At 52.0% G+C, this 18,761-nt stretch overlaps 4 non-coding genes across 4 annotated transcripts; all 4 read left to right on the top strand.

Moving 5' to 3' along the window:
* Positions 1-3,857: 3,857 nt before the first annotated feature.
* Positions 3,858-3,939, top strand: TRNAS-AGA (transfer RNA serine (anticodon AGA)). Its single transcript has one exon. It is a non-coding gene; the product is annotated as a tRNA-Ser (tRNA).
* Positions 3,940-5,927: 1,988 nt separating this feature from the next.
* On the top strand, positions 5,928-5,999 carry TRNAM-CAU (transfer RNA methionine (anticodon CAU)). The gene has a single exon. It is a non-coding gene; the product is annotated as a tRNA-Met (tRNA).
* Positions 6,000-6,973: 974 nt separating this feature from the next.
* On the top strand, positions 6,974-7,045 carry TRNAQ-CUG (transfer RNA glutamine (anticodon CUG)). The gene has a single exon. It is a non-coding gene; the product is annotated as a tRNA-Gln (tRNA).
* An 11,112-nt stretch (positions 7,046-18,157) lies between these two features.
* Positions 18,158-18,239, top strand: TRNAS-AGA (transfer RNA serine (anticodon AGA)). Its single transcript has one exon. It is a non-coding gene; the product is annotated as a tRNA-Ser (tRNA).
* Positions 18,240-18,761: the final 522 nt, after the last annotated feature.

The raw sequence follows: 18,761 nt of genomic DNA, 5'->3' as shown, positions 1-18,761 counted from the left end.
GGGCCATGGCAGCTCTATGCACATTGTGTGTTTTCAAGAGCTGATTTCTGAGACACTTGTTCCATGCAGCCTATTTGTGCTGGAATAGTTGCACCAGCCTTCATCTGTGCTATGGCACTAGGTAATGCATGAGGAGGTCCTTGTGGAATCAGCAAGCAGTTAGGCACTTCTTTGGTCCTAGGCATTCAAATCTAGCGCTAAGCTGAGATGTCATGCCTGTAGTACATGTCAGTAAGATCAATTTCCAGACATGGACCTCCAAATGGGGATGGAGGGCAGTAAAGTGTATCTGCAGAGAGAACTGAGGACAAGAACGACAGACTGAAGTTGGGGTTTCGTGTTCCCTCTTGCTCTGTGTTTCAGCTTTGCCTCCCTCACCGAGAGATGTCTTGCTTCAGACCCTGTATCCCACCACCTTGTGGTTCCTGTGGCCCAACCCCACTTGCAAGCAGCTGCAGTGAGCCCTGTGTCGCCCGCTGTGGTGACTCGACGGTGGCCATCGAGGTCTCCCCGGTGGTGGTGACCCTGCCGGGCCCCATCCTCACCTCTTTCCCTCAGAACACAGTCGTGGGATCCTCTCTGTCAGCTGCTGTTGGGAGCACCCTTAGCACCGGGGGGGTTCCCATCTCTTCTGGGGGCTCCCTTGGTCTGGGGGGGTCAGGGCTGTGCCTGCCTCCCCCTCGCTGCCGTCTGAACTGCTGAACCTGGTACACCATCCCTTCTGGAGCAGGAAGACTGACGGGGACTGCACAGCAGCAGTGTGGCCAGGGCTTGCAGATGGGCTGGGTGTCCTGTGCCCACGGCTCCTGGCTGCACATCAGGCCTCGGCGTGCCTCCTCTGGCTCCGCCTTGCTCCGAGCTCCTGGAGAAAGGGCTCGTTCTCTTCTGTTTTGCTGAACCTCCTGCTACTGGGGGGAGGGTGCTGGAGTTAGGGACTGCTCTTGCTGGGCTGGGATTGCCAGCAGGTAGAGCAGAATGGGGAAAGGCAAGCGCTTTGTGTGGAGCTTGTCCTTGGGAAATGGGCTGTTCTCTGTGTCTCCCTGAATCCTGCAGACGTGTTTCTTGATCTCTCTTCTGTGCCACTGCTTTTGCTCCTTCTCATTAAAGACTTTGAGCAGTATTCGTGGAGAATCTTGGTGGTTTGTTCTCCCTCTCTTTTCTCACACAGTCATCTGCTCTGCAAGGAAGAGCCTTGGCTTCTCTCCTAATCTTAACACTAATTGTGAATAGACATCCCTGGGATGATACTAGGACACCAAAATAAGCAAGCGGGCATGAGAAAAATGAAAAAGCCTCAGGGAAATGAAGTATGAGTCTTTAACCTCCTTATCAAGCCTTGTGATCTCTCGCAGGGTCAGTCTTGACTCCGGTCACTGAAAGCATCCAAGATCTGACCTCATGTCTTCTGCCAGTATACCCAGAGCATCATGCATGTGTGCTCAGGAAGCAGCGACTTCTCAGTGCCTGCCCTGAGTACCTCCTGGCAGAAGACAGAAGCCCCTTGATGAACTGGGCTGAGATGACAACGCTTCCTGAGGTGACAGGAAAAAATGGACATGTGTGCTTAGCTGAGCTGTGGAGGGCGTCTTCAGAATCAGGCGGGGAGAAGTTGCTTTTCTAAGCCTGAATCTCAGCCCGACTCCTGGCATTTGGTGGTCAGGGTTATCCCTCCTTTCCTTTTGCTGATGCACTTTGCTAGTCATTGATGTTTTGGTGGAAAAAGGCACATAAGGTGCTCAGCAGCAAGCCAAGGCCTCCTACACACAAGCAGGTAGCCAAGAACAAAGGAATATCCAGTGTCTCTGTTTAGTCTTCCAGATGATGCATTTCTCTCCTCAGTGCTGCTCAGCAGTCATTGCTTCTCCAGGTGCAGGAGTATTGGGGCAGGTGCACGTCTTCCCCTGACTGAATGCTGTGGCGAATCCTCCTGGAAACTAGGCTAAGGGACATGGAAAACAAAGAGGTGACTGGTAGTAGCCCACCTGGCTTCCCCAAGGGCAAATCATGCCAGACAAACTGAGTGACTCTGTATTGTGGGGTAGCAACATTGGTGGATAACGGAGGAGTGACGGATGTCATCTATTTGCGTGCAACATTTAATACTGCCCAACACAGCATCCTGGTCTCTGAAATGGGAAGACATGGATTAGAGATGTGGACCAGGCGTTGTATAAGGAATTGGCTGGATGGTCACACTCAAAGACTTGTGGTCAATGTCTTGAGGTCCAGGTGGAGACCAGTGATGAATGGTGTCCTCCGGGGTCCATGTTGGGATCAGTATATTTTAACATCTTTGCCAGACAAATGGACAGTGGGGTTGAGTGCACCTTCAAGGGAGATTGCAGGTGACGCCAAGCTGAGTGATGCCATCCAGAGGGACCTTGACAGGCTAGAGGGGTGGGGTGTGCAAAGCTCATTAAATTCAACAAGGCCAAGTGTGAGGTCCTGTGCCTGGGTCAGGGCAATCCCAAACATGGATACAGGCTGGGCCATGATGGGTTTGAGGCAGTCCTGCAGAGAAGGTCTTGGCAGTGTTGGCGGATGAAAAGTCTGAAACTAAGCTGGCACTGTGCGCTTGCAGTCCAGAAAGCTGGTTGTATCGTGGGCTGTGTCAGAAGCAGTGTGATCAGAAGGTCAGTGGAGGTCATTGTCCCCCTCTACTCCACTTTATTCTGCTTTTGTGAAACCCCACCTTGAGTACTGGATCTGCTTGAGTGGCTCCAGTGGAGAACACAAACATTATCAGGGGTGTGGAGTAGTTCTGCTATGAGTATAGGGTGAGAGATTAATGGCTGAGGAGAGGACATGAGGAGTCAGACGAGAGGAGAGGACAGGAGAAGACAGGAGAGGAGAGAAGAGGAGAGGAGAAGAGGGGAGAGGAGAGGAGAGGAGTTAAATTAGAGAAGGAAAGTGGGATCTAATATGCTACTCCACAACTACCTTCATCCCTGGTTGTCTCCACAAAGTTGCCTATCCTTCTTCCCTGGAAGCAGTCAAGATGCTATCTGGGGCATGAAATCAGCATCATCCTCATAGTGATACTGAAAACTCAGAAAAAATACTCCTTAACACTGTTTTGAAAGTGTTAAAAAGCAGGTACTTTGATTGCAGCGCACCAGACACTCCAAGGATCGTTCCTCTAATCGAGCACGTGTGCAGGACTCATGCTTCTTGGTATTTATTACACATACTAATTGCATATTCATTTGTTTCTACCACTTAGTTCATGCATTAAACGTAGATTATTTAAATAAACATGCCCTATGTTGGAAGTTCTTTTTTGGGATCCGAAGGTCTTCATCTGGGGTCTCTAGTGGCCCCCGGTGGTCTTCGCAGCATGGTACCCCTTGAATTACAAGTGTCCGCTCTTTGACCCTGTTTCTTGAGCACACACGTTGTCGTTTTGTTCTTCTACACAGAAAACATCACGTAGCTCTTCTTCATCTAGTGGAACATTCTGCTTGCTCACCTTGCAAACGAAGGACATCCTGCTTTGCCTCATGTCCAGTCTCTATATAGCTACTGTATTCTGTATTAAGTTTGTGTTACATTATACCTGGTCTTGTTACATTAGGCCTAGTGTTGCTACATTATGTCTAGTTGGGTTTCTAAATGGCTTTTGTTCCTTTTATCAATAGCAGGATATGGCAGGAGCCCATCTGAGGACAAGGCGCTGGGACCTGCAGCCATAGCCCCTGTGGTGACAGCTGTCGAGGCCTCTGGAAGCCTGCCACCTGTCCTGCTCAGTGGAGGTCCCCAATGCAGGGCTTGGAGTGAAGCCTGGCCCTGAAGCCCCCAGGGAGCCAGGTGTCATTGCACGGGGCATGTGAGGAGCAGGAGAGAGAGGCCTGGAGCAGGTAGTTGTGGCCGAGTGGTGAAGGTGATGGACTAGAAATCCATTGGGGTTTCCCCGCGCAGGTTCGAATCCTGCCAACTACGGCCTGCAGTTCCCTTTTGGGCTGCTGGCAACTGACCATTCTGCAGCTGTGGGACTCAGCTCCACACTGGACCTGCCGCCCAGGGAGAGAGTCATACCCCCTTGCCTACAGCACCTGTCCTCCTTCCCCACAGAACCTCTGGGATGAATGGGCAATCCTGCTCCCATTGCCAAGCTAGGCAAGCTGGGGGAAGGGAAAGGGCCAGTGCTGAGTAGGAGCCATGAAAAGGGCTCCACTGTTGTTGGTTCTTCACCAGAACTTCACAGCCTCATCTCACCTGACATCCCCAGCAGCACAGCCCCACCAGCTGTCTTCCCTACACCTGAAACTACAGCAGCTCATCTCCAAAGAGAGCCTGCATGCCATGGCCCTCATTGCTATCAAAGAAGGGAAGACACCTCATGGTTCTGAGATCATGCCAGCTTTCACAAAGTGCTCCTTGCTTTAGGTGTCATGACGACAGACTGGTGTGACAGGCCTTACCTGGCATCCTGGGGGAATTCTGCCTGACATATCCCAGCATTTGCACACAGAGACAGCTTCCCCAGGTTTCCATATTGGCCCAGGGATGAGATGGGGGGGTGGAGGTGGGTTTCTCCTCTCTCCTCCTTTACTGGGAAAGACATAGAAGTGCAAAAGAGGATGTGGTGTGACTGTGGCATCAGGGTACCCTCGCTTTCCATTACTAGACCCTGATGGGTGGATAGAAAAGAGCCGGAGGCTTCCCAGACGGCTACTTTCAGATGCGTGCAAGCTGCTCCCAACAGAACAGCAGTGGAGGAGGGCTGCAGGTAGCCTGCCTGGGTGGGTTTTTAAAAGGAAAGGGAAACCCTGAGGGGCCCATGCAGAGAGGGCCCAGAGAAGGAGAGAAAATCGCGTTGCTGGTGCGTGGTCTGTTCCACACAGCCATGACACTGAGGGTGCTGGAAGCAGCGCAAGCAAAAGGGAAGCTCAGGGAGGTTGGCAGCATTGATGAAGAAGGAAAGGGGCAGTAGAAGAGCAATCTGGATCTGAGCCAGGGACCTCTTGATCTGCAGTCATATACTCTCTCCTGAGCAACAGCTCCTGCAGCAGGCAGGCTGCAGCTGCTCTCTCCATGCTCCCATCCGCACCCACATGCCAACCCTCTCCATCCTGCTTTTGCTTTTGTCTCCTCTGCCTGCTTGCTGCGTGCTCTGGTCCATGCATGGAAGAGGCAATGAGCAAAAACATGCCGCGAGATGCAGGTCTCAGCACTGCCACCTTGTCCCTCGCCTTCACCAACAGGTTCTACCAGCTCAGCCTGCCCAGAGCCTTCCTGGGACACCTTGCAGCATCTAAGACTGGCTACCACCCCGTCTGGCTGGGCCAGCCCTGCCCTGGGGTGACTGGGAGCCACCTCCACAGCCAGCAGTCTTGGGCAGGACAAGCTGAAGGCGTGGAGAAGAAAGGTTCCTCTGACTCGCTGGCACCCTGCAGGGTGGCAGGGGCAGCCCTTGGCTGTCAGGGAGCAGCAAGGGCAGGGCTGCGTCAGAAGGAAGGACAAGGTGGGAGCTGTGGGGAAATGCAGCACAGCATGGGCTGGGCAAGGCCCTGCCAGCCAATGTGAAGACCATGGCCCCAACTGCTATACAACTTGCTTCCAGGAACCAACAGTGCCCAGGAGTAAGAGCTTTGACCTCAGGGTCAATGTGATCTGAAAAGCCAAACGCAAACTGCTCTCACTGGGTGAGAACATCCCACAAAGCGCCTGCAGAGCCAGGCTGGGTGGTCAAAAAGCAACTCCTCGAGAGGGGTTATAGGCAGGAGATGTGGGAGGAAAGGCAAAGCCAGGCCCTTGCACTTGTCAGCCCGGGTGCGGGGGCACTGAGGTTTCCAGGGAGAGCTTGTTCCTGCCTGGTGATGGGTGCAGGGAAGAGGAGGGCAGGAGGCCTGAGCAGCAGCGCTGGTGCTGGCAGGGCCAGGCAGCGTCAGGCAGGGCTGAGAGGTCGCTGCATAGCTGCTGGGGGGAGCAGAGTGGCGCAGCGGGAGCGTGCTGGGCCCATAACCCAGAGGTCGATGGATCGAAACCATCCTCTGCTACTTGCTTTTGGCCTCGCTCCAGCCCCAACAGACACTGCTTCTCCCTTGCAGCCTTCACCAGGTGCCCCCTGCACTGCTGCCCTCCTGCCCTCTGGACACCTAGGGCTGTCCTAAACTCTCAGCCCCCTCTCTCTGCCACTCACACCTTCTCCTTTGCTTTCTCAGCTGACACCACTCCCAAAGTGCCCCTCAGCAAGGCAGAGGGGGTTGTGGAGCAGCAGGCAGAGCACAGCACAGAGCTCCCTCAGCAGGCAGGGGATGTCCTGGGGACACTGCTGTTTCTCCCTTCCCACCAGGCAGCTCAATCCCCAGCTTCCCAGACACAAGAGGGGACCTCCAGGGCTCTGCAGCTGGGGAGGAGGACAAGCCTGGTAGTGTGGGAAACACCTCTAAGACAAGTGGTGAGGGGAAGGCCTGTGTTGGACGCCACCAGTTCCAGCCTTGCAGTGCACCTGCTGCATGATACAGCTGAGCCATCAGCATGTGTGTGGCCCCTCTGTGAAAACATATTCCAGAAAGGGCAGAAAAAGCTGGGCTGAGAGAGGAGGAAGGAACAAAAAGGGTCGGAAAGAGCAAGGGAAGATGCATCCAGCTTGCACAGATAAAGGAGCCTGATGTGAAGGAGTCTAGCTGGCCCTTGGACAGCGCAAAGGGAATGTGTTGTTTTATGCTTAATTTTTTGTTTTTCATGATGTGAATCCGTTTTAATTGGCAAAAAACCCAGGTCTTATGAGGAGAAAGCGAGATTCTCAGGGCTTAGCAGGCTGGGTCTTATAACAGAGGCCATGCCAGGCTTGTGCAAAGAGCTCTGGCATTCCCTTGCAAAGCCCTGTGAGTAGCGGGTGCCTGGTGGACCTGGAGGAAGGGAGCTTGTACTTGGTGATGGTCAGGGAGCTGGAGAGAGTGCCAGGCTCACCCAGAATAATATGGCTGCACCAGAGTGGCCACAGGAGAAAGACAACAGGTGTTCAGCAGGTCCCATGGTGTAATGGTGAGCACTCTGGACTCTGAATCCAGTGATCTGAGTTCAAATCTCAGTGGGACCTCAAGTTTTAGCTCTCTCAGAGCTTTCCTCAGCATGCACACACCTGAACAGCCTTGCTGTTGGCTCACTTCTTTCATGCATTCCCATCATCCCTCCTCTCCTGTGCTCCCAGCCCTGGGACTGACATCAGTGCCCCTTCTCCTGCCCTGTGCCCAACAAACCTTGGCAGCTTTTCCGAGGTCTGGCCCTGCCCCCTCTCCGCTCTCCTCTTCCTGATGGCTGCTTCTGGATGAGGAGATCCAGCAGCGGCTCAGCAAATCACACAAGAGCTGAGGTGCAGATCATGCAGGCCAAGCCTGGCTCAAAGCAGGGTCAAGGAGTGGAGGCTGTTGAGGGCCTTATCTGTTTGGATGTTGCACATCTTCTAAGATGGAGAATCTACAACCTTGCCGGGAACCTTTTCCCCATCTTGACCACCACTGTTGCTGGCATTAAGTTTATTTCCACTCCTGTCCATTGCTTCTTGTGAAATCAATTTCTCTGAGGCTTTCCTGCCTTTCTCTTGCCTGCTTGCTTATTTTTGGTGTTTGGGTGTCACGTCAGAAAATTCCAGCCACCCTGGTGCTGTTCCAGCATGAGGACACAGTCATTGTCATAGGAAAGAGCAGGTAATCCCTCTTTCTTGCAGGGTTGCTGAACAACTGGCAGAGGAGGAGAACAAGCCACCATGAGCCTCCAGCTATGCTGCACAAAGTCTTTAATGAGAAGGAGCAAATGCAGTGGCACAGAAGAGAGATCAAGAAACACGTCTGCAGGGTATGAGGGGACACAGAGAACAGCCCATTTCCCAAGGACAAGCTCCACACAAAGCGCTTGCCTTTCCCCATTCCGCTCTACCTGCTGGCAATTCCAGCCCAGCAAGAGCAGTCCCTAACTCCAGCACCCTCCCCCCAGTAGCTGGAGGTTCAGCAAAACAGAAGAGAACGAGCCCTTTCTCCAGGAGCTCAGAGCAGAGCAGAGCCAGAGGAGGCACGGCGAGGCCTGATGTGCAGCCAGGAGCCGTGGGCACAGGTCCCTCCTGCCAGGCGGCATGAGGACACCCAGCCCATCTGCAAGCCCTGGCCACACTCCTGCTGTGCAGTCCCCGTCATTCTTCCTGCTCCAGAAGGGATGATGCACTAGGATCAGCAGTTCAGACGGCAGCGAGGGGGAGGCAGGCACAGCCCTGACCCCCCCAGACCAAGGGAGCCCCCAGAAGAGATGGGAACCCCCCCGGTGCTGAGGGTGCTCCCAACAGCAGCTGACAGAGAGGATCCCACGACTGTGTTCTGAGGGAAAGAGGTGAGGATGGGGCCTGGCAGGGTCACCACCACCGGGGAGACCTCGATGGCCACCGTTGAGTCACCACAGCGGGCGACACAGGGCTCACTGCAGCTGCTTGCAAGTGGGGTTGGGCCACAGGAACCACAAGGTGGTGGGATACAGGGTCTGAAGCAAGACATCTCTCGGTGAGGGAGGCAAACCTGAAACACAGAGCAGAGAGGGAACACGGAATCCCAACTTCAGTCTGCCATTCTTGTCCTCAGTTCTCTCTGCAGATACACTTTACTGCCCTCCGTCTCCATTTGGTGGTCCATGTCTAGAAACTGACCTTGCTGACATGTACTACAGGCGTGACATCTCAGCTTAGCGCTAGATTTGAATGCCTAGGACCAAAGAAGTGCCTAGCTGCTTGCCGATTCCACAAGGACCTCCTCAAGCATTACCCACTGCAAAAGCACAGATGAAGGTTGATGCAAGTATTCCAGCACAAATAGGCTGCGTGGAACAAGTGTCTCAGAAATCAGCTCTTGAAAACACACAATGTGCATAGAGCTGCCATGGCCCTCACCGTGCTCTCTGAGTTGCATGGTCCAGAAGGGCTGAATGGCTTTTGGGACAGGACCCAGCTCAGTGGATTTAAAGCCCCTGTGGAGAGCCTAATCAAACCCCCTCTCCAGAACAACCAGTGCTGCACTGAAGGAGGCACTGGGTGCACTTGGCCATTTGGTTAGAGACCATCTGTCTAAAGCAGAAATTCTGCTGAGCAGACCTCCCTGCAGCTGAGCCCCATTCATCCCCTTGTGCTCAAAACAAACCCCCTCTTCCAAGCCCTCCCCAGCCAACCCCATCAAAAGGGAAAGAAGTGACAGCCCTTGAACAGTTCTATTGCAGGGCCAAGCTGAGGCAGCCCAAGGATCCACCTGAGTAGCCTCCATGACAGCAGTTCAGCCCACGAGGAGAGATGTAGCACACAAAGGCTTACCTCGTTCCTCGAGGAAAGGGAGGCAAGAGAGGAGGATGCAGAGCCTGGAGCAGCGCAGCCTTTTATGCTGTGTCCTAGAGCCCTGTGTGGCTGCAAGCATTCCTTACTCATGAAGCATCTCAACTTATAGTAGCTGTCACTTGATGAGTCCTCGCTGGTGGTTAATTACTTGCTCCTTTCATCCCAAATGTTGTGCTCCTGTTTCATACTGCTGGACACCAAAGTAATTAATCTGTGTCCCAGCTTCATAAGGCAAATTACGTCCGAGGTCTAAGGCTAGTACTCAGGTAGATGTTATGTGGACTTTTGTGATATGGATTGTCACATTGCCTTCTTGATAGTGAGCACTACCACCAGTCACGGTGAAGTTCAGCTTTAAAGGACACCTCAATTCAATTCTCCAGTGTTTTCTGTGCCGACACACCATCGTGAGACATTTCTCCCCACAGGTCATTGTAGACGCAATGGACACTGTGGCTAAGTTGAAGCAGAACGTCAAGACTGTGCAATCTCATACAGGAGAAGAGATGCACCTCTACAGGAATGTGGCAAAGCTGAACAGCAAGGAAAGACTGTAGTGGGCTGGCGGGAAGTCCCTTGTGGGCTGGAGTGACAGCCACAAGGACCTTGTTCACACTCATCAGGCTCTACCACATTCAGGTTTTGTGATCAAAGAGACGCCCTTGTCCTTTCCTGAAAGAGACCCACACCCAAAGGGACCTGTTTTGCTCGGCAAGGAAACCCCAGAGCCCAGAGTCTTGCATGGGCTGCTTATGAGGAGAGGTGCAGGGCAAGGAGCCAAATGCTCATGGCCATTTTTCTTGGGTCAGGAATGGCATGGCCCATTCTGTGCATTTCAGACTACAAAGGGACATTGGATCAGCCTCCCAGAGCACCTGGGAAAAACCCTGAACTCCCGGCAAACATGAGTCACCCTGCTGTGAATTTCAGTGGACATGTTGTCCTGGCCTCAGGTGCACCAGCGATACCAGAAACCACCAGATACCTCTGGAAACCACTGGTGCTTCTATGTGATCTTGAACTGTTGCTGTCTTCCAAGGCATGGCCTTTTGCTGGCTGCTCAAGGACTCATGTGACAGTGTTAGGTTAACAGCTGGACTTGATTATCCTGAGACTCTCTTCCAATCAAAATGATTCTTTGATTCAGCATACCTGAGAATTACAACAATTGGAATGGATGTCTGGAGGTCCTCTGCTCCAACCTACTGCTCTGAGCAGACCAAATTCCCTGATAACAGCTTCTGACCTCCTGCTTTCTTGCAGTTACATCCATCTCCTGCTCCCCACCTTCTCATCTTTACTAGGCTCCACCACCCTAGTGCCGTCAGCCTTACCGTATGCATCATGTGCTCCAGTCCTCACGTTCTTCCTGGTCCTCTGCCACTACCTCTCTCCAGGAGATCCCAGGGTTATGGGGCGAGGTCTGGAGGTGGATGGGAAGTAGACACCAGGATTAGGAGTAAAGGCTCCTTCCAGGATTTACAGTGAAACTTCTGCTTGTACAGACTTTCCCTCTTCTTCCTGTCAGACCTTCTGCCCAGAAGGGGCTTCTAGTCAATGGCATGAAAGTCAAATGTGGACGAGGTGGCATTCACACATCCAGCCCTCATCGTCTTCATGGAGCACATTCAGGTCTCTCAGCTCATTCCGATCAAACCTCGATATGGGTGGGTTTTAAAAGTGGGATGAAACAACTGGACTGAGAATGAGAAAGAGAAGTGGGCATCCCTGAGATGTCATTGTACTGACCGCATGAAGAAATCTATTCATCTCATCTCCCCAGACCTTACTCGGTAACTGCTAAACAGTGCTCACGGCCGTCTCCTGGTGGCCCACGAGAGGCACAGTGCAGCCCTGGATGTGCTGTCGTAGAGACAGTGATCTTTCCAACGGTGGCAGAGTTCAGAAGTCAACAGGACAAGGCTCAGAGCTTCCTGAGCTAAGTGGGAAGCTTTGTCTGCTCAGAGCAGAAGATCTCCCCAGAGGTCCTCCAGCAGTCCCTTCTAACCATCATTATTCGAAAGAGCATGGTGTCTCAAGAGCCCTTGAACAGCAACCAAATGGCAATACCTTGGAAGGTGGCAGCAGCACAAGACTGCATAGAAGCAGCAGTTGATTCAGGAACGATGCTAAAAGGTGTGGAAATGCCTTTGATGAAAGCAGAACTTTTGGAAGAATGAGGCTATGACTCTGGTATCTCTGAGATGCCTGAGGCTGGGGCACTTTGTCCACTGGAGTCCACAGCATGATGACTCACGTTTGCCTGGAGCTCGGGGTTTTTCCCAACTCTTCCACATCATGATGAGTCCCAGGTGCTGTGCGAGTCTGATCCAATGTCCCTTTGTAGTGTGAAATGCATGGAATGGGTCACCCCATGTGTGACCAAGAAAAAAGGCCATGAGCTTTTGGCTCCTTGCCCTTCGTCTCTCCTCAAAATCAGGCCATGCAGGCCTCTGGCCTCTGGGATGAAATTACTGAGCAAAACAGGTCAATTTGGGTGTGGGTCTCTTTCAGAGACGGACATGGGCATGTCTTTGGTCATCCTCTTATGTGCTGACTTGCTCGTTTCCCCCAGGTTCTCCACTTCCCAAGCTGAACCCAGACCCCTGGCTGGAAGAAACACGAGGGCCTGGCCAAGTCATCAAGGGACATAGCTATGAAGATCCCATGGAGAGGTTACTTGAAAGAGACCTGCCTGTCCCCTTTGTTCTCTGGGCTCATGGGAAGAAAAAGACTGGCTGTGGCAGAGCCTGATAAGCATATTTGAGGACCTTGTGGTCCTCAGTCCTGGTTGCAAGCAACTTCCCTCCAACCCACAATGACCCTTCTCTGCCACTGAACTTTGCCACATCTCTGGAGAAGTGGCTTTATGCAGTCTTGAACCTTCCCACTCTCTTGTGTGTGTCTCTGGTGACCCACTGGAGAAAGTACCACACTCACAAAGCCCTGATGCTGATAGAGAACTTCAACCACCCAGACATCTGGTGCCAAAGCAGCACAGCAAACTGCAAGCAGTCCGGGAAACTACTCGAGTCTATTGAGGATAAGTTATTATTACGGGTGATGGAGAGTTCATCCAGAGGAGAGGCACTGCTTGGTCTGTTGTCTACTAATGTGGAAGAACTTATCTAAGGTGTCAAGACTGTGGGTAGGCCTGGCTGCAGCAATCATGGCCTGGAGGGATTCTCAATCTTGAGAGATACAGGACGAGTGAAAAGTAGAGTCAGGACCCTAAACCTCAGGAAGGAAAACTTTCAGTTGTTTGGGGCACTTGTGCATGGGATCTCTTGGGAAACTGCACTCAGAGATACACAAGTGAACAAGAGCTGGGAGATATTGAAAGACCTTTTTCTTAGACTGCTAGAACGCTCAGTCTTGGTGTGCAAGAAGTCGCACAGGGGAAGCAGGAGGCCAGCTTGCCAAATACCTCTTAGCCAAACTAAGAGGGAAAACTTAAATGCACAGGCAGTGGAGGCAGGGATACACATCCTGGGGGGATTATGGGGAAATAGCCCAGGAGTGCAAGGAGGGGATCAAGAAGCCAAGGAGCCGAACTTGGCGTGGGATGTGAAAAATTGCAAGATGGGTTTCTTCAGGTACATAGGACAACAAGTGAAGAAACTGTACTTCCCTGATGAGTGAAGTGGGACACCTGGCTACAACTGACATGGAGATGGTGGAGGCACTCAGCAACTACTTCCCTCCATCTTAACCACATGTGCCTAACCATGATACATAGTTCACAGAATGCAAAGGCATGGGCTGCGGGAATGATGTACCAGTAATAATAAAAATTAAAATTAAAAATTACGTATATAAAAAACCCCAAAACGACAAACCAAAACCAAAGAAACAAACCAAACTCAAAAAAACCACCACACCAAACCCACATTTCAACATCAGTGGATAACAGAGGAACGTTTAAGGTCGTCCACCTGTCTGGAGCATTTAGTATTGTCTCACACAACATCCTTGATTCCATAACAGAGAGGCATGCATTTGAAAGTCGACCACTCATTGTATAAGGAATTGTCTGGATGGTCACACTCAAAGAGTTGCCATCTATGTCTTGAAGTCCAAGTGGAGACCCGTGATGAGTCGTGTCTCTCAGGGGTTTGTGTTGGGACCAGTATTGTTCAACATGTTTGTTGTGGACATGGACAGTGGGATCCACAGTGAGTTTCAGATGACACCAAGCTGAGTGATGTGCTTGGTAAACCAGAGAGAAGGGGTGCGATCCAGAGGGACCTTGACAGAATGGAGAGAAGGGTTGTGCAAATGACAGGAAATTCAGCAAGGCGAAGTATAAGGTCCTGCACCTGGTTCAGTGGAATTCCAACCATGGGTACAACTGGGCCATGATGGGATTGAGAGCAGCCCTACGGAGTCGAAAATTTCAGATGGAAGAGGTGAGGGCATAATCACCACAAAGGCTTTGGAAAGCAGTAACTACTGGGTGATTAGATGCTTCATGAGTAAGGAATGTTTGTGGCCCCATGGGGCTCTGGGACACAGCATAAAAGCCTGTGCTGCTCCAGGCTCTGCATCCTCCTCTCTTGCCTCCCTTTCCTTGAGGAACGAGGTAAGCCTCTGTGTGCTCCGTCTCTCCTCGTGGGCTGAACTGCTGTCATGGAGGCTACTCAGGTGGATCCTTGGGCTGCCTCAGCTTGGCCCTGCAATAGAACTGTTCAAGGGCTGTCACTTCTTTCCCTTTTGATGGGGTTGGCTGGGGAGAGCTGGGAAGAGAGAGGTTCTCTGAAGCACAAGAGGATGAACGGGGCTCAGCTGCAGGGAGGTCTGCTCAGCAGAATTTCTGCTTTAGACAGATGGTCTCTAACCAAATGGCCAAGTACACCCAGTGCCTCCTTCTGTGCAGCACTGGTTGTTCTAGAGATGGGGTTTGATTAGGCTCTCCACAGGGGATTTAAATCCACTGAGCTGGGTCCTGCCCAAAAGCAGTTCAGCCCTTCTGGACCATGCAACTCAGAGAGCACGGTGAGGGCCATGGCAGCTCTATGCACATTGTGTGTTTTCAAGAGCTGATTTCTGAGACACTTGTTCCATGCAGCCTATTTGTGCTGGAATAGTTGCACCAGCCTTCATCTGTGCTATGGCACTAGGTAATGCATGAGGAGGTCCTTGTGGAATCAGCAAGCAGTTAGGCACTTCTTTGGTCCTAGGCATTCAAATCTAGCGCTAAGCTGAGATGTCATGCCTGTAGTACATGTCAGTAAGATCAATTTCTAGACATGGACCTCCAAATGGAGATGGAGGGCAGTAAAGTGTATCTGCAGAGAGAACTGAGGACAAGAACGACAGGCTGAAGTTGGGGTTTCGTGTTCCCTCTTGCTCTGTGTTTCAGCTTTGCCTCCCTCACCGAGAGATGTCTTGCTTCAGACCCTGTATCCCACCACCTTGTGGTTCCTGTGGCCCAACCCCACTTGCAAGCAGCTGCAGTGAGCCCTGTGTCGCCCGCTGTGGTGACTCGACGGTGGCCATCGAGGTCTCCCCGGTGGTGGTGACCCTGCCGGGCCCCATCCTCACCTCTTTCCCTCAGAACACAGTCGTGGGATCCTCTCTGTCAGCTGCTGTTGGGAGCACCCTTAGCACCGGGGGGGTTCCCATCTCTTCTGGGGGCTCCCTTGGTCTGGGGGGGTCAGGGCTGTGCCTGCCTCCCCCTCGCTGCCATCTGAACTGCTGAACCTGGTACACCATCCCTTCTGGAGCAGGAAGACTGACGGGGACTGCACAGCAGGAGTGTGGCCAGGGCTTGCAGATGGGCTGGGTGTCCTGTGCCCACGGCTCCTGGCTGCACATCAGGCCTCGCCGTGCCTCCTCTGGCTCCGCCTTGCTCCGAGCTCCTGGAGAAAGGGCTCGTTCTCTTCTGTTTTGCTGAACCTCCAGCTACTGGGGGGAGGGTGCTGGAGTTAGGGACTGCTCTTGCTGGGCTGGGATTGCCAGCAGGTAGAGCAGAATGGGGAAAGGCAAGCGCTTTGTGTGGAGCTTGTCCTTGGGAAATGGGCTGTTCTCTGTGTCTCCCTGAATCCTGCAGACGTGTTTCTTGATCTCTCTTCTGTGCCACTGCTTTTGCTCCTTCTCATTAAAGACTTTGAGCAGTATTCGTGGAGAATCTTGGTGGTTTGTTCTCCCTCTCTTTTCTCACACAGTCATCTGCTCTGCAAGGAAGAGCCTTGGCTTCTCTCCTAATCTTAACACTAATTGTGAATAGACATCCCTGGGATGATACTAGGACACCAAAATAAGCAAGCGGGCATGAGAAAAATGAAAAAGCCTCAGGGAAATGAAGTATGAGTCTTTAACCTCCTTATCAAGCCTTGTGATCTCTCTCAGGGTCAGTCTTGACTCCGGCCACTGAAAGCATCCAAGATCTGACCTCATGTCTTCTGCCAGTGTACCCAGAGCATCATGCATGTGTGCTCAGGAAGCAGCGACTTCTCAGTGCCTGCCCTGAGTACCTCCTGGCAGAAGACAGAAGCCCCTTGATGAACTGGGCTGAGATGACAACGCTTCCTGAGGTGACAGGAAAAAATGGACATGTGTGCTTAGCTGAGCTGTGGAGGGCGTCTTCAGAATCAGGCGGGGAGAAGTTGCTTTTCTAAGCCTGAATCTCAGCCCGACTCCTGGCATTTGGTGGTCAGGGTTATCCCTCCTTTCCTTTTGCTGATGCACTTTGCTAGTCATTGATGTTTTGGTGGAAAAAGGCACATAAGGTGCTCAGCAGTAAACTAAGGCCTCCTCCACACAAGCAGGTAGCCAAGAACAAAGGAATATCCAGTGTCTCTGTTTAGTCTTCCAGATGATGCATTTCTCTCCTCAGTGCTGCTCAGCAGTCATTGCTTCTCCAGGTGCATGAGTATTGGGGCAGGTGCAGGTCTTCCCCTGACTGAATGCTGTGGCGGATCCTCCTGGAAACTAGGCTAAGGGACATGGAAAACAAAGAGGTGACTGGTGATAGCCCACCTGGCTTCCCCAAGGGCAAATCATGCCAGACAAACTGAGTGACTCTGTATTGTGGGGTAGCAACATTGGTGGATAACGGAGGAGTGACGGATGTCATCTATTTGCGTGCAACATTTAATACTGCCCAACACAGCATCCTGGTCTCTGAAATGGGAAGACATGGATTAGAGATGTGGACCAGGCGTTGTATAAGGAATTGGCTGGATGGTCACACTCAAAGACTTGTGGTCAATGTCTTGAGGTCCAGGTGGAGACCAGTGATGAATGGTGTCCTCCGGGGTCCATATTGGGATCAGTATATTTTAACATCTTTGCCAGACAAATGGACAGTGGGGTTGAGTGCACCTTCAAGGGAGATTGCAGGTGACGCCAAGCTGAGTGATGCCATCCAGAGGGACCTTGACAGGCTAGAGGGGTGGGGTGTGCAAAGCTCATTAAATTCAACAAGGCCAAGTGTGAGGTCCTGTGCCTGGGTCAGGGCAATCCCAAACATGGATACAGGCTGGGCCATGATGGGTTTGAGGCAGTCCTGCAGAGAAGGTCTTGGCAGTGTTGGCGGATGAAAAATCTGAAACTAAGCTGGCACTGTGTGCTTGCAGTCCAGAAAGCTGGTTGTATCGTGGGCTGTGTCAGAAGCAGTGTGATCAGAAGGTCAGTGGAGGTCATTGTCCCCCTCTACTCCACTTTATTCTGCTTTTGTGAGACCCCACCTTGAGTACTGGATCTGCTTGAGTGGCTCCAGAGGAGAACACAAACATTATCAGGGGTGTGGAGTAGTTCAGCTATGAGTATAGGGTGAGAGATTAATGGCTGAGGAGAGGACATGAGGAGTCAGACGAGAGGAGAGGACAGGAGAAGACAGGAGAGGAGAGGAGAGGAGAGGAGAAGAGGGGAGAGGAGTTAAATTAGAGAAGGAAAGTGGGATCTAATATGCTACTCCACAACTACCTTCATCCCTGGTTGTCTCCACAAAGTTGCCTATCCTTCTTCCCTGGAAGCAGTCAAGATGCTATCTGGGGCATGAAATCAGCATCATCCTCATAGTGATACTGAAAACTCAGAAAAAAATACTCCTTAACACTGTTTTGAAAGTGTTAAAAAGCAGGTACTTTGATTGCAGCACACCAGACACTCCAAGGATCGTTCCTCTAATCGAGCACGTGTGCAGGACTCATGCTTCTTGGTATTTATTACACATACTAATTGCATATTCATTTGTTTCTACCACTTAGTTCATGCATTAAATGTAGATTATTTAAATAAACGTGCCCTATGTTGGAAGTTCTTTTTTGGGATCCGAAGGTCTTCATCTGGGGTCTCTAGTGGCCCCCGGTGGTCTTCGCAGCATGGTACCCTTTGAATTACAAGTGTCCGCTCTTTGACCCTGTTTCTTGAGCACACACGTTGTCGTTTTGTTCTTCTACACAGAAAACATCACGTAGCTCTTCTTCATCTAGTGGAGCATTCTGCTTGCTCACCTTGCAAACGAAGGACATCCTGCTTTGCCTCATGTCCAGTCTCTATATAGCTACTGTATTCTGTATTAAGTTCATGTTACATTATACCTGGTCTTGTTACATTAGGCCTAGTGTTGCTACATTATGTCTAGTTGGGTTTCTAAATGGCTTTTGTTCCTTTTATCAATAGCAGGATATGGCAGGAGCCCATCTGAGGACAAGGCGCTGGGATCTGCAGCCATAGCCCCTGTGGTGACAGCTGTCGAGGCCTCTGGAAGCCTGCCACCTGTCCTGCTCAGTGGAGGTCCCCAATGCAGGGCTTGGGGTGAAGCCTGGCCCTGAAGGCCCCAGGGAGCCAGGTGTCATTGCACGGGGCATTTCAGGAGCGGGACAGAGAGGCCTGTAGCAGGTAGTTGTGGCCGAGTGGTGAAGGCGATGGACTAGAAATCCATTGGGGTTTCCCCGCGCAGGTTCGAATCCTGCCAACTACGGCCTGCAGTTCCCTTTTGGGCTGCTGGCAACTGACCATTCTGCAGCTGTGGGACTCAGCTCCACACTGGACCTGCCGCCCAGGGAGAGAGTCATACCCCCTTGCCTACAGCACCTGTCCTCCTTCCCCACAGAACCTCTGGGATGAATGGGCAATCCTGCTCCCATTGCCAAGCTAGGCAAGCTGGGGGAAGGGAAAGGGCCAGTGCTGAGTAGGAGCCATGAAAAGGGCTCCACTGTTGTTGGTTCTTCAACAGAACTTCACAGCCTCATCTCACCTGACATCCCCAGCAGCACAGCCCCACCAGCTGTCTTCCCTACATCTGAAACTACAGCAGCTCATCTCCAAAGAGAGCCTGCATGCCATGGCCCTCATTGCTATCAAAGAAGGAAAGACACCTCATGGTTCTGAGATCATGCCAGCACTCAGAAAGTGCTCCTTGCTTTAGGTGTCATGACGACAGACTGGTGTGACAGGCCTTACCTGGCATCCTGGGGGAATTCTGCCTGACACATCCCCAGCC

Source organism: Caloenas nicobarica, chromosome 10 (assembly GCF_036013445.1).
Source record: "Caloenas nicobarica isolate bCalNic1 chromosome 10, bCalNic1.hap1, whole genome shotgun sequence".
NCBI classification, from domain to species: domain Eukaryota; kingdom Metazoa; phylum Chordata; class Aves; order Columbiformes; family Columbidae; genus Caloenas; species Caloenas nicobarica.
This window is presented reverse-complemented; position numbering and strand designations above follow the sequence as displayed.